The sequence below is a fragment of the Durio zibethinus genome, unplaced genomic scaffold, assembly GCF_047325235.1.
Source record: "Durio zibethinus cultivar Kanyao isolate XHJ-2024 unplaced genomic scaffold, ASM4732523v1 HiC_scaffold_201, whole genome shotgun sequence".
NCBI lineage: Eukaryota > Viridiplantae > Streptophyta > Magnoliopsida > Malvales > Malvaceae > Durio > Durio zibethinus.
The window spans coordinates 19,113-32,500 of record NW_028322824.1 but is presented as its reverse complement, the minus strand read 5'-3'; the positions used below and the strand labels follow the sequence as shown (position 1 = coordinate 32,500).

The following is a 13,388-nucleotide window of genomic DNA, read 5'->3' as shown; positions in this document are numbered from 1 at the left end:
GAGCCATGCTTCATAATTGGAAAAACGAGCACCGTGGAAATACATGCCGCTCAGCCAAAGAAAGATGATGGAGAGTTGGCCGAAATGGGCACTAAATATTTTTCGAGATATCTCCTCCAAATCACTGGTATGGCTATCGAAATCGTGAGCATCGGCATGTAGGTTCCAGATCCAAGTGGTAGTATCGGGTCCCTTAGCTATTGTTCTTGAGAAATGACCCGGCCTAGCCCATTCCTCGAAAGAAGTTTTTACGGGATCCCTATCTACCAAAATTTTGACTTCTGGTTCCGGCGAACGAATAATCATTGAGTCCTCCTCTTTCCGGACAACACATACAAAGAGACCCGCCAACAGTCAAGTAATTAGTGAACCTATGAGAGACGCTTATAATTAGTTTCTTTCTCTTCTATCTCTCATCTATCTATTTTTTATCTATCCATTTTTTCTTTAGTTATTCACTAGAGCAATTATGATCTGGAAGTCGATCCGGGGCAAGTGTTCGGATCTATTATGACATATCCATGAGGCGCTCAACGGACCTTTTTTAATCTTATAAAACCTTTTCCGGACTTTACTTACATTGGTGCAAAAACAATTTTTTTGTGCAACCTGTGTATTGTATTCCTATCTTAATTAGAAGTTCCTAGATGGAGTTTTTTTTGTCTTACATAGATAGAACAAGGAATATTACTCTATCCCAACTCGCGTGAGCATTCATTACTAAGGGATACTCCAGTATTGATATTGAGTCATTCGAGGGGTTTTTATTCGTTTTAATAGAAGCAGAAAAGAAAATATTTTTTATTTTGCTATATCCGTGTATTACTTATCCTTACGAAATATCAGACGAAATAGAACGATTTTAGAAAGGATATAATGAAATTCTTTGATTGGTTTTTCCCAGAGAGAGAGAAATGATCTGACCGATGGGTCCAACAAAAACAAACAATTACACAATTAACAATTCCAATTAAATTAATATTTTTTAATATTTAAAGATTCAAATTGAATATGAATAAAAAATCTAATTTAATAATTTTAATGGTAAGGTAATTTAATTAAATGGATTTAATAGAATAAGAATAGAATTTAATAGTAATAGAATTTTCTAATTTCTAATTAGAATTTCTAATCCGAAAATAATAAATAAACAGAGAGCTCTTGTTCTTATTCGAAACGCCTCGTGATCTTTAACCAATTCTGCGCTTCAATATAATTACCAGGAGTAAGCGCTATAGCCTGTTTCCAATACTCAGCGGCTTGATCGAACCAAGCCTCCGCTATTTCAGAATCCCCCTGTCGAATGGCCTGTTCTCCCCGGTCGGAATAGGCGGGTCAATTCCTTCCCTTAGAACCGTACTTGAGAGTTTCCTACCTCATACGGCTCGGCAGTCAATTCTTTTGGTGTCCCATTTTTTTACCCTACCATATATCCAATTGAATGAGATTTCTCATAGATCCTATCGATTTGTCTCGGGTTAACCAAAAGAGGTTAATTACATGAGTTTCAAACTTTAATTTGGATTAAATTAATAATGAGTTTTATCTTTTCTCCCACCTTCAGAAAAATAAAGCATAGGCGTTTCGGGATTATCGTCCGTTAGATTTTTCTGAAAGGTAACTATCTCGGTTTCATATCATATATAAATTTATATAGAATCCTTGAAAAAGACTTCTTCCTCATAAAAAAGACTTACTGTCTTTGGGATCTGATGCTACACCGCTGCTCAATAACTTAGGGGATCGGCTCTATTACATAAGTTGATTCCTAATTTTTATCTCATATCATGACATAAATAAGCAGTTCTTATTTATTTTTATTGTATCGGCCCAAAACCTCGCTAATTGATCTTTACGGTGCTTCCTCTATCAATTAGATCCTTTATCCATAGAATAAAGTATCTAGGCATATATATTTCTTCATATTTTGACTTCTATGAAGTTTCTTTTTTTTTTTTCTTTTTTTGTTACAGCTGATAAAAATCGTTTTTTGGACGATGCAATATGTAGAAAGCCTATTTTATTTACTAGCGTATTTATTTACTAGCGTATTTGCTCTTTCTTTCCTTTTTTTTTTTATTTCTATAGTGGAGATAGTCGCACGTAATGACAGATCACAGCCATATTATTAAAAGCTTGTGGTAAGAACGGGTTTCGTTCTAGTGCTCGAAAATAATATTCTAAAGCTTTTGTATGTTCTCCGTTACTTGTGTGGATAAGGCCTATGTTATAGAGTATATAACTTCGATCATAGGGATCAATTTCTAGTCGCATAGCTTCATAATAATTCTGTAAGGCTTCCGCATAATTTCCTTCGGATTGAGCCGACATCCGTTACGGTCGTCATTCGATTCAACGAATTCTCCGTTCCAAAACCGTACGTGAGATTTTCACCTCATACGGCTCCTCCTTTATGTGCATAATGAGAATAATCCATGGAATTAAAAAAAAGGTCGAAATATTGTCATTATGAACTGAGCGGGGCTAATGTTTTTACAAGAAATCTCTAGCCAACCCTCTTGCAAAAGATCTTTTCTTACCATCAAGCGTGTTCGTACTAGATAAATAAAGTAAACTCCAACAATTTCTTTGTTCTCAACGCTCCTTAATTTCCAGGAATTAGTCACTTCAACAATCTTCGATGGTTATATGGGTATCCAAAGTACGAACAAGATGGATGTTTGTTGTCCCAACCATTTCTCTTAGTTCCGATCCCGATAAGGAAAGGGAATCCTTTATAACAATAACAAAGTTTTCGTGTTGTTGATTCCTAGATGTAGTGCTTCTTCCTCTATGCCGCCTATTGGTACTAGTGTAGTAGGGTTGACCCACAATACAGACCCATAGGTGTAACCTTTCGCTCAATACTCGAATCAACAATTGAAGCATCTGAGGTTGCATTAATCGGGGATACACGACAGAAGGAATTGCTTTATTTATAAACTTCACCTTCAACAAGCGTAGATTTCTTTTTTTTTTTCAATAGTCTTTTTTTTTTTTTTTCTATTCCGAATCATGTGTCTTTTTCCTAAGACTAAGAGCGGTAAAATAAAAATAAAAAAAAAAATATATATAAAATAATTAAAATATATAAAATAATTATAATTATATAATAATAATCAAATCGCACCATCTCTGTAATAAGTAAATGCCTCTTTTTCTCCTGAAGTTGTCGGAATTATTCGTAATAAGATATTGGCTACGATTGAAAAGGTCTTATCAATAAAATTTCCATTTATCCGCGATCTAGGCATAGGTAGCAATCCATTCTATAACTCTTTTCATTACCCCTTCGTGAGAAAAAAAAAAGGATCTCACAAACAAAGGAAGCGTACAGTACGAAATAACATAAAAGCAGACCCATTCCATAAAAAAAAAAAAAAAAAAGATATAGCCCTCTACTTTACTTCAATTTTTTTGGCAGGAATCAAGAAAAAAAAAAAAAAAGAAATATTTGAATCCTATTTTATTTCATCCAAATTTATTAGTATAAGAATTTATTAGTATAAGAATAAAATATAAAAAGAAAAAAGAATTATTACGATTTCATCGAAGTTGAAGAATCAAAAAATTTATCCTACGGATTAGGATAGATTAGCAAAATTAGAGAAGTTTTGATTAAATTATGATAAAAAGAGGAAAAATAATCGAATAATCGTTCTATGATGAAAATAAAATAACTGCCCTTTTTTGTGTTTTGTGCATAGCAGGTATACAACATATAATCAAATATAAAAATCCCTTAGAGGATTTATGAATTTGTAATAGATTTACAGAGTAAGAGGTTGTTGTTGAGAGATCTAAAACTGGAAAAGAATTTTAGAATTCTTATAGAAATGGGGAATTAGAGTCTAAAGAGAATTATGAACTAAAAATATCCATTAAGCATAGTCTAAAAAAAAAAAACCAATCGATTGATTTGATTCGTTTCAATTCATTGATTTAATCCAGTCCGGTAGAAATATCAGAAAAAAGATGGGAGTGCCTTTTTCGCAAACATGAATAGATATATATGGTATATGTTTATCGTATTATATTATTTATTTTTAACAGCCCCCTCACAAAAAAATTTCTTCGAGTCGGGAGGCTAAAGAAAAAGTGCTGAAAAAAGTGATGAAAAGTTTTCTATTTTTATAGCTAGTTTTCTAGTTAGAATTGATATTGTTCGTACCTCTCGAACAATCTAATATGAATAACTCGCTATTCGCTCGGGTTATCGGCCATAATAATTATGTAGGAGAGATGGCCGAGTGGTTCAAGGCGTAGCATTGGAACTGCTATGTAGACTTTTGTTTACCGAGGGTTCGAATCCCTCTCTTTCCGCACCTTCACCTAATTCGCCAATGTAACTGACTACAATGTATCAAATCAAATAAGAACAGATACTAAAGAGTTAGACCCTTCTTTGATATAGATTCTCTATTCCCAATTTCTTTTTAATACGGAATACGTAAAATAGCGTACAGGGGATGAAAATCTACCTACGGATCTATCATACATGAATAGGAGAAAAATAAAATTTCCGAATCAAATCCCTTACCCTGTCTTCCTTTACTTAACCTTAACTCAGGTGAAAAGGGAGCAGAACCCTTGTTTTGTTATTTTAGTTAGGTTTAAGTCTGACGAGAATAATATTCTACGACAAGCAATTCATTTATTTTCAAACCGACCCATTTCCTATCTATTATTTGATTGACTAATCCTTTATATTGTAATGTGTGAAGGGTCAAATGCTTTGGTAATTCCTCATGGGTGGATGAATCAAGATAATTTTGAATCAGAGTTCTAGATTTTTGTTCATCCCTCGCTGAAATAATATCTCGGGGTTTGCAGCGATAACTTGGTATATCTACTGTACGACCATTAACTAAAATATGTCTATGGTTAACTAATTGGCGGGCTTGAGGAATAGTTGAAGCCATACCTAATCGAAAAAGGATGTTATCCAAACGCATTTCAAGTAATTGTAGTAAAACCTGACCTGTTGACCCTTTTGCTTTTCTGGCAATACGAACGTATTTAAGTAATTGTCGTTCTGTAAGGCCATAATGAAAACGCAATTTTTGTTTTTCTTCTAAACGAATACGATATTGAGATTTTTTACCGGAGCGCGATCGGTTTCTAAGATCGCTTCCGGCTCTAGGACTTTTACTAGTTAGTCCCGGTAAAGCCCCCAGACGGCGTATTTTTTTGAAACGAGGCCCTCGGTAACGCGACATAAAGACTCCTTATTAATTTGAATTTTATTGAAATTTCATAAACCTAAATTAAAACTGAACTAAATGAAGCGAAATCGACTGAAGGATTGTACTACAAATATTAATGAGATGAATTGGATCAATATCCATACTTTTTTGTATTGTATATAATGTATATTGTATATAATGTATACAAAAAATAGAAATTAAAATAAAATATATATAATATATAAATATATTAAATATAAAATATATATTAAATATAAAATATAAAAATTAAAATCTAAAAATTAAACCAAAAAAAGTTTCCTTTTTTTTTTTCTTGATTTATTCTGCAAAGATCTAACTCCTCCAATTTTATTCCTAATTGAAAGTTTCTACGACATAATAAACGGATCGTTGACCTTTGGAAAGAAAAGGGGAAAAAGCTTTTTCAATGTTCTTTGATTTCAAAAAAACATTATCAATCATGTAAAAAAGTAAAAAAGCAAACAAATAGAGAAAGCCGGCTATCGGAATCGAACCGATGACCATCGCATTACAAATGCGATGCTCTAACCTCTGAGCTAAGCGGGCTCAAATAATAGAAATTTTGTATCCATAGGAATTCAGCAAACTATTACGATCTTATCTATTAACTATCTATTAGTTATTCATAATTACTATGAATTATTAATATGAATTATAGACTAGAATTTAGAAAAACTAGAATTTTAAATTTTAAATGCCATATTTATGCCATACATAATTTATGCCATATTTAATATAATCATATTTAATATAATGATATATAATAATATATAATAATATATAATAATGGTAGATTCAATCTAATATTCAATCTAATATTGATAGAATATAATAATTAAGAATAGAATAATATAATTCTATTTGATTATATTTTAATCATTCTATTTGATTATATTTTAATCATATTAAAAATGATATTTTAATTTAATCATATTTTAATTTAATCATATTAATATTTAATAACATTATATTTAATAATATTAAATTATAATAATATTATTATAATTTAATTCTAATTTTATTATAATTATAAAAATTATAAAAATAAATTATAAATATATTTATAATTTTTATAATTATTTATTATTTATCTCTATATTATATATTTTTATTTTATATTTATTTTATTATATGTTATCTTTATTCTATTAGTCTATTCTATTTAGTATTCTATTCTATTTAGTATTATATTCTATTTAGTATTATATATATAATTTAGTATTATATATATATTAGTATAATATTAGTATACTAAGTATATATATTACTATATTTTTTATTTTATATTTTTAGTATTTTTTAGTATATTTTTAGTATATTTTACATTTAAATTATATATAATTTTTTTTTTTTATATAGATATAGATATAGATTTAATTTAATAGATAGATTTAATTTTAATATAGATAGATAGATTTAATATAGATTTAATTTATTTATATTTAATATTTATTTATATTTAATATAGATTTAATATATATTTAATTTATTTATATTTAGTTTAGAATTATAAATAGAGTCTAATAATTAGATAATTATAGTGAAAATATTTTTATGCATTTATATATAATTTATATTTATATATAATTTATATATATATTATCATTATATAAATGATACGTTATAAGTCTAAATAATTAGAATGAAACTTTGTTTTTTAGACTAACTAATTCGAATTATCTTCGAAGTCGAAATAGAAATGAATGGAATAATTAGTTCTAGCTATTATGCTATTATACTAGAAAATAAATAATTAATAATGAATAAATTTTAAAATGAATAAATTTTAATAATGAATAAATTCAATTTTCATTTTTATTTTTATTTTTTTAGTTATCTTATTATGGTTATATAGGATAGTCTAATAAAAGAATAAGAATAAAAATAAAATTAAAGAAAAAAGAAAAGATGCAACCCATAGAAATGAAATCCAGATCATAATGAGAGATGAGAGACTCCTTTCTTTTGTTTTCATTCATAAAGGCGGAAGCTAAGACGAAAAAAAAAAAAAAAATCGACCGTTCGAGTAAATTGCCTGAGAAAACTGAGAGTAAGGGGGGCATATATATGTTATGGAATATCCATCTATATTGAATTGCGAATACAGAAATGATAAAATATTTTCTGATTGGACCAAATAAATACGGGTCTCCGATAGAGACGAAAGAAGATAAACAAACAAGAAATAAAATAGGTAAAGACCCTTCGATATAAGAATCAGTATCTATATCTACTAAATTCAATACTAAATTCAACGGTTTTCGCATAAAAAGAAAGAAAATAAATAAATGAAAGAAAGGGGAAAGGAAGGGAAGGAGAAAGGGGGAAGGAAGTGCATCCTAATGAGATCCTAATCTCAAGACACAAAGGGGATATGGCGAAATTGGTAGACGCTACGGACTTAATTGGATTGGATTGAGCCTTGGTATGGAAACCTACTAAGTGATAACTTTCAAATTCAGAGAAACCCCGGAATGAAAAATGGGCAATCCTGAGCCAAATCCTATTATTTTACGAAAATAAACAAAGGTTCAACAAGCGAGAATAATAAAAAAGGGATAGGTGCAGAGACTCAATGGAAGCTATTCTAACAAATGGGGTTGACTGTTGGTAAAGGAATCCTTATATCGAAACTCCAGAAAGGATGCAAGATATACCTATATAAAATATAAAATAAATAGGTATACTAATGAAAAACCAAAAAAGACGACTCGAACCCGTATTTTTTTTATTTATATGCAAAATCAATTTATATGAAAAATAAAAAGAATTGTTGTGAATCGATTCCAAGTTGAAGAAAGAATCGAATAGAATATTCATTAATCAAATCATTCACTCCATAGTCTGATAAATCTTTTGAAAAACTGATTAATCGGACGAGAATAAAGATAGAGTCCCGTTCTACATGTCAATATCAATACCGACAACAATGAAATTTATAGTAAGAGGAAAATCCGTCGACTTTAAAAATCGTGAGGGTTCAAGTCCCTCTATCCCCAACCCCAAAAAGCCCGTTTGCTATCTATTTATTTTATCCTACCCTTTTTGTTAGTGGTTCAAAGTTCCTTATGTTTCTCATTCATCCTATTCTTTTCCATTTTACAAGCGTATCCTAGCAGAATTTTGTTCTCTTATCACAAGTCTTGTGATATGATATATTGTGATATATATATGATATACGTACAAATCAACACCCTTGAGCAAGGAATACCTATTTGAATGATTCATAATCCATATCATTACTCATACTGAAATTTACAAAGTCTTCCTTTTAAAGATCCAAGAAATTCCCCTTTTAATTTAATACTTTTTCGTTTTTTTTTTTGTTTTCATTTTTAAGTGACATAGACCCAAGTCATCTAGTATTATGAGGATAATGCGTCGGTAATGGTCGGGATAGCTCAGTTGGTAGAGCAGAGGACTGAAAATCCTCGTGTCACCAGTTCAAATCTGGTTCTCGGCGTATGATTAATTTGTATGAGTATCTACTCTACAAATTAATTGATATAGATCGACATAATACATACTTATCTAGCTAGCTATCTGGAAGTAAACCCTCTCTTTATTTATTTTTTTTTTTTTTTTTGTTTCTATTTTTTAGATGAGCAAAGAGTCTATTATAATTATAATGTAGTAAAAAAAATAAATAATGTAGTAAAAGAAAAAAATTTCATTATCTTTCCTCTTCTTTTTTATTTGTTCACGCTGTGGCTCCTCACATTCAAAAAGAATGTTAATACTTCATACATATTTAATTAAAAAAAAAGATTAAAATAGTTGGTTGAAAGGCCCAACCAAAAGTCTGGTCTAGAGGAGTTCAAGGATAGAAATAACCAAGACTCATCTCAGCTACAGTACAAATAGAATCCGATTCCCTTTCATTTATTTATTTGTATTCTCTTTCATATTCCATTTCTTCATTCCTTTCTATGTGACTCTCTAGAGTTCATCTAAGTGATGTGCGCGATACAAAGTTCACGGTATAGAACCCTTGTTGTTCATCCTATTGTCTCGGCTCGTCCGAAATAAAATAAAAAGGTATCTTCAAAAATCGAGAATTTCAATGATGTATTGTCTTTTATTTCTTTTTATTTATTAGCCTATCCATAAGAATACGAATGAAACCTCAATTCCTCCGTTTGAGCTAGAAGAGAATGTACAAATATTCCTTGAATATTTGAAGTTGTAATTAGTTTCTTATCATTCAATGAGCGTCTTGTATTTCATAAAAATTGGGGGCAATGTAATCCTTACGTAAAGGCCACCCTATCCAACTTTCGGGCATTAAGATACGTTTCAGTCGTGGATGATTCTCATAAGAGATTCCCAACATGTCATAAGATTCTCGTTCTTGAAAATCCGCACTTTTCCAAACCCAGAAAACAGACGGAATTCTAGGGTTACTCCTTGGAGCAAATACTTTTATACATACTTCTTCCGGTTGATCTACACCATACTCTATTCTCGTAAGATGATACACACTGGCTAACAGTCCGCCTGGTGCTACATCATAAGCACATTGGGAACGTAGATAATTGTAACCATATACATATAAAATAACAGCAATGGAATGCCAATCCTCGGGCTTTATTTGTAAAGTCTCTATTCCTTGGTAATCGAAGCCCAAAGATCTATGAACTAGCCCGTGTTTGACTAGCCAAACAGACAAACGGCCCTGCATCTTTTTTATCTCTCCCGCACTTTTCTTTTTTATTTGTAATTTGTATAAGATAAGTATTTCACATTTACGATGAAATCGAATTTATGAAGATTAATTCGTTGTTTGTTATTCTGTTTCTGAATCCTACCTAATTCACTAATTCGTGGGAAGATATTGAACTTTTGTAGTTGAAAAATGTTTCAGGAGGAATCTCTGAAGTAGATGGTGGTTGATAGAGTAATCCTTGATTATAATTTCCAGTATGAGTACTGCGTACAAGACAAAACTTGTGATTGGTAGTAAAACACCGATCCCCCTGTTGAGATCTAATTCGATCTTCATAGATTTCGCGAGATATTTTCTTACGAAGTTTTGTTATAGCATCTATAACTGCCTCGGGTTTAGGGGGACAGCCCGGCAAATAGACATCCACAGGAATTAGCTTATCGACTCCCCGAACAGTACTATAAGAATCAGTACTGAACATCCCTCCTGTAATTGTACACGCGCCCATAGCAATAACATATTTAGGTTCGGGCATTTGTTCATATAATCTCACTAAAGAGGGAGCCATTTTCATTGTTACTGTTCCAGCTGTTAAAATTAGGTCCGCTTGTCTAGGACTCGATCTTGGGACCAGCCCATAACGATCAAAGTCGAATCGTGAGCCTATTAATGAAGCAAATTCAATGAAGCAACAACTGGTACCATAAAGAAGCGGCCATAAACTGGAGAGTCTTGACCAATTTGAAAGATCATTTAATGTAGTTGAAATAACTGAGTTTTGGGTTGTTCGATCAAGTAAGGGAAATTCAATGGAATTCATACTCAATGTTATTATTATTTTTACTTTTTTCTTTCTTTTTATTATCTGAATATTCAGGAACTAAGACCATTCCAATGCTCCTTTTCGCCATGCATAAACTGAACCAACAATTAGGATAAGCACGAAAATTAAAGCTTCTATGAATACGGGTACCCCCAATACATCGAAACTCATTGCCCATGGATAAAGAAAAACCGTTTCAACATCAAAAACAACAAAAACTAGAGCAAACATATAATAACGGATTCGAAATTGTAACCAAGCATCGCCCATTGGTTCTATACCCGATTCATAACTAGAAAGTTTTTCTGGACCCTTTCTAATCGGGGCTAAAACTCCAGAAATTAGAAATGCCAAAATAGGAATAGCACTTGATATTATTAGAAATGCCCAGAAAATATCATATTCGTAAAGCAGAAACATAGACGAACTCCTATGAATGTGAAAAATAGACCGGATTAGTCGATTCGACCTGGAATTCATTGTCAAGTCATCCACAACTGTTTGTTTAGTCAAACCAACAATTCAGTTTGATCGAATCGTCTAGTTTCGTTTGTTTGCTGTTGCGTTTTAAGATTTATTGATTGGAATTAATCCTATTTACATTTCACTTATTTCGATTTAATTTCGATATAGTACTAATTTGTATTCGATATAGTACTAATTTGTATAGTAATAGTATAAATAGATATTTATACTATTACATTTATACTATTACATAGATATTTATACTATTACTATATAGTATAGTAGAATACTATACAAATCCAAAACAAGTAAAACTTTTTTGTTTTCACTTCATTTCGTATTTTTCTAAATAAAAGGAATTCTAATATATAACTAATATCTAATATGTATTAGAAATAAAAAAAAAAAAAAAAAACCTTTTCTCTTTTCTATTATCTTATTATCTATTATATATATAGAATATATATAGAATATAGAATAAATTTATATATATATTATATAGTATATTATATAGTTATATATAGAATATAGAATAAATTTATATATAGTTATATATAGAATACATTTTTTATTTTCTATCTATATTTTATAGATATTATATCTTTTTATAGATATTATCTATATATATATTATCTATATATATATATTTAATATATATTATATATATTTATGAGATTCTGTTGAAATGCGCTTTTGTTTTCAGTTTCTGAGCGATCTCCCTGTGAGCGAGCTTATGGGAATGATTTTAACCAAGCAACTGGAAGCGACCAGTTCCAATCAACAAAGAATACAATAATTAGGAAAAAAACTATACAACTTTTTTTATTTGTATTTGGATATTCTTTATTGTTTTAGTTTGCTTTAGTTTTAAGAATATTATTTTCATTTCATTTTTATTAATTTAATAAATATTTTTTTATTAATTTAATAAATATTTTAAATTAATAAAATATAAAAATTAATAAAATATAAAAATTAATAAAATATAAAAATTAATAAAATATAAAATAAAAATATAAAATATAGGGCTATACGGACTCGAACCGTAGACCTTCTCGGTAAAACAGATCGAACTGATTATTATCAAAATGATTCGACCTATTTCAAAGACCCAACATGCATTTTTTTGCATTGGGCTCTTTCATTAACTGATAGAAATATCAGTTAGTCTACCATATATATATTTTTTCTCTTAGAAAAAAAAGGAAGATGGTTCCATGTGCTCTGATTCATTACTGATACAGGAGCACTACCAAAGTGTTTCAAAGAAGGGAAAGTTTATCTTGACGTAGGTCTGCTTCTGGCCTAGATCAACCTAAGTTAAATGAAGTCTCTATCATCCTGATTAAAAAATCAAAGATGAAACTTCATACACCTTAAGATTCATAGGACGAAAAGAGAATTTTTGAGGTCCTTATACTCATTATGCCTAGCATTGAATAGACTGGGTATTCGCCCTATCAATATCTCAAATCAATGATAGGTTCGATTCGGATCCTGCTCCTGCCTAAACGGCACCCGAATCGAACCAAACCATTTGTCAGGCTATTGTTCTCTTGTTTTGTTCCTTCAAAGTAATGGAGTAAGACATCGATTTCTCAAAAGGATCAATTTTTTTTGATTGCATGATAGACTCCCCTGAAAAACATTGGCGCGCGTGTAAACGAGGTGCTCTACCTAACTGAGCTATAGCCCTTGTGTTTGTGATACATATTTTATCATATTATTTAGATAATTTCTTGTCAAGATGAATATTACATGATCCAACATCATAATCATACCTTTTTGGTCGGTTTGATTGGTATTGCTTAGAAGTAATATCGGATTTATAATCCATCGATGTGATAGGTCCCTTTTCTTTCTCTTTATGATTCCTTATGATAATAAATGACCTACTTAACTCAGTGGTTAGAGTATTGCTTTCATACGGCGGGAGTCATTGGTTCAAATCCAATAGTAGGTAGAACTTATTAGATACCATTGATCCCGGTGTCTAATAAGTTTTTCTACCCACCTTCTTTTATTGATTTTCTATCTTTTTCATCCTATTCTATTTCCGTTTTCAATTTTCAAATTTTTCGTTAGATCAAATTTCACTATTTCACTTTTGATTGTATTTGATTCTATTTAATCAGCAGAATAAAAATGGGATGTAGAAACGAAAGTTCTGTTTATACGGAAATTCTTTCGATTAACCAACTAGTTA

General features: G+C 30.3%; 1 non-coding gene across 1 annotated transcript; it reads left to right on the top strand.

Annotated features, from left to right (window-relative positions):
• Nucleotides 1-4,236: 4,236 nt before the first annotated feature.
• Nucleotides 4,237-4,323, top strand: TRNAS-GGA (transfer RNA serine (anticodon GGA)). The gene has a single exon. It is a non-coding gene; the product is annotated as a tRNA-Ser (tRNA).
• Nucleotides 4,324-13,388: the final 9,065 nt, after the last annotated feature.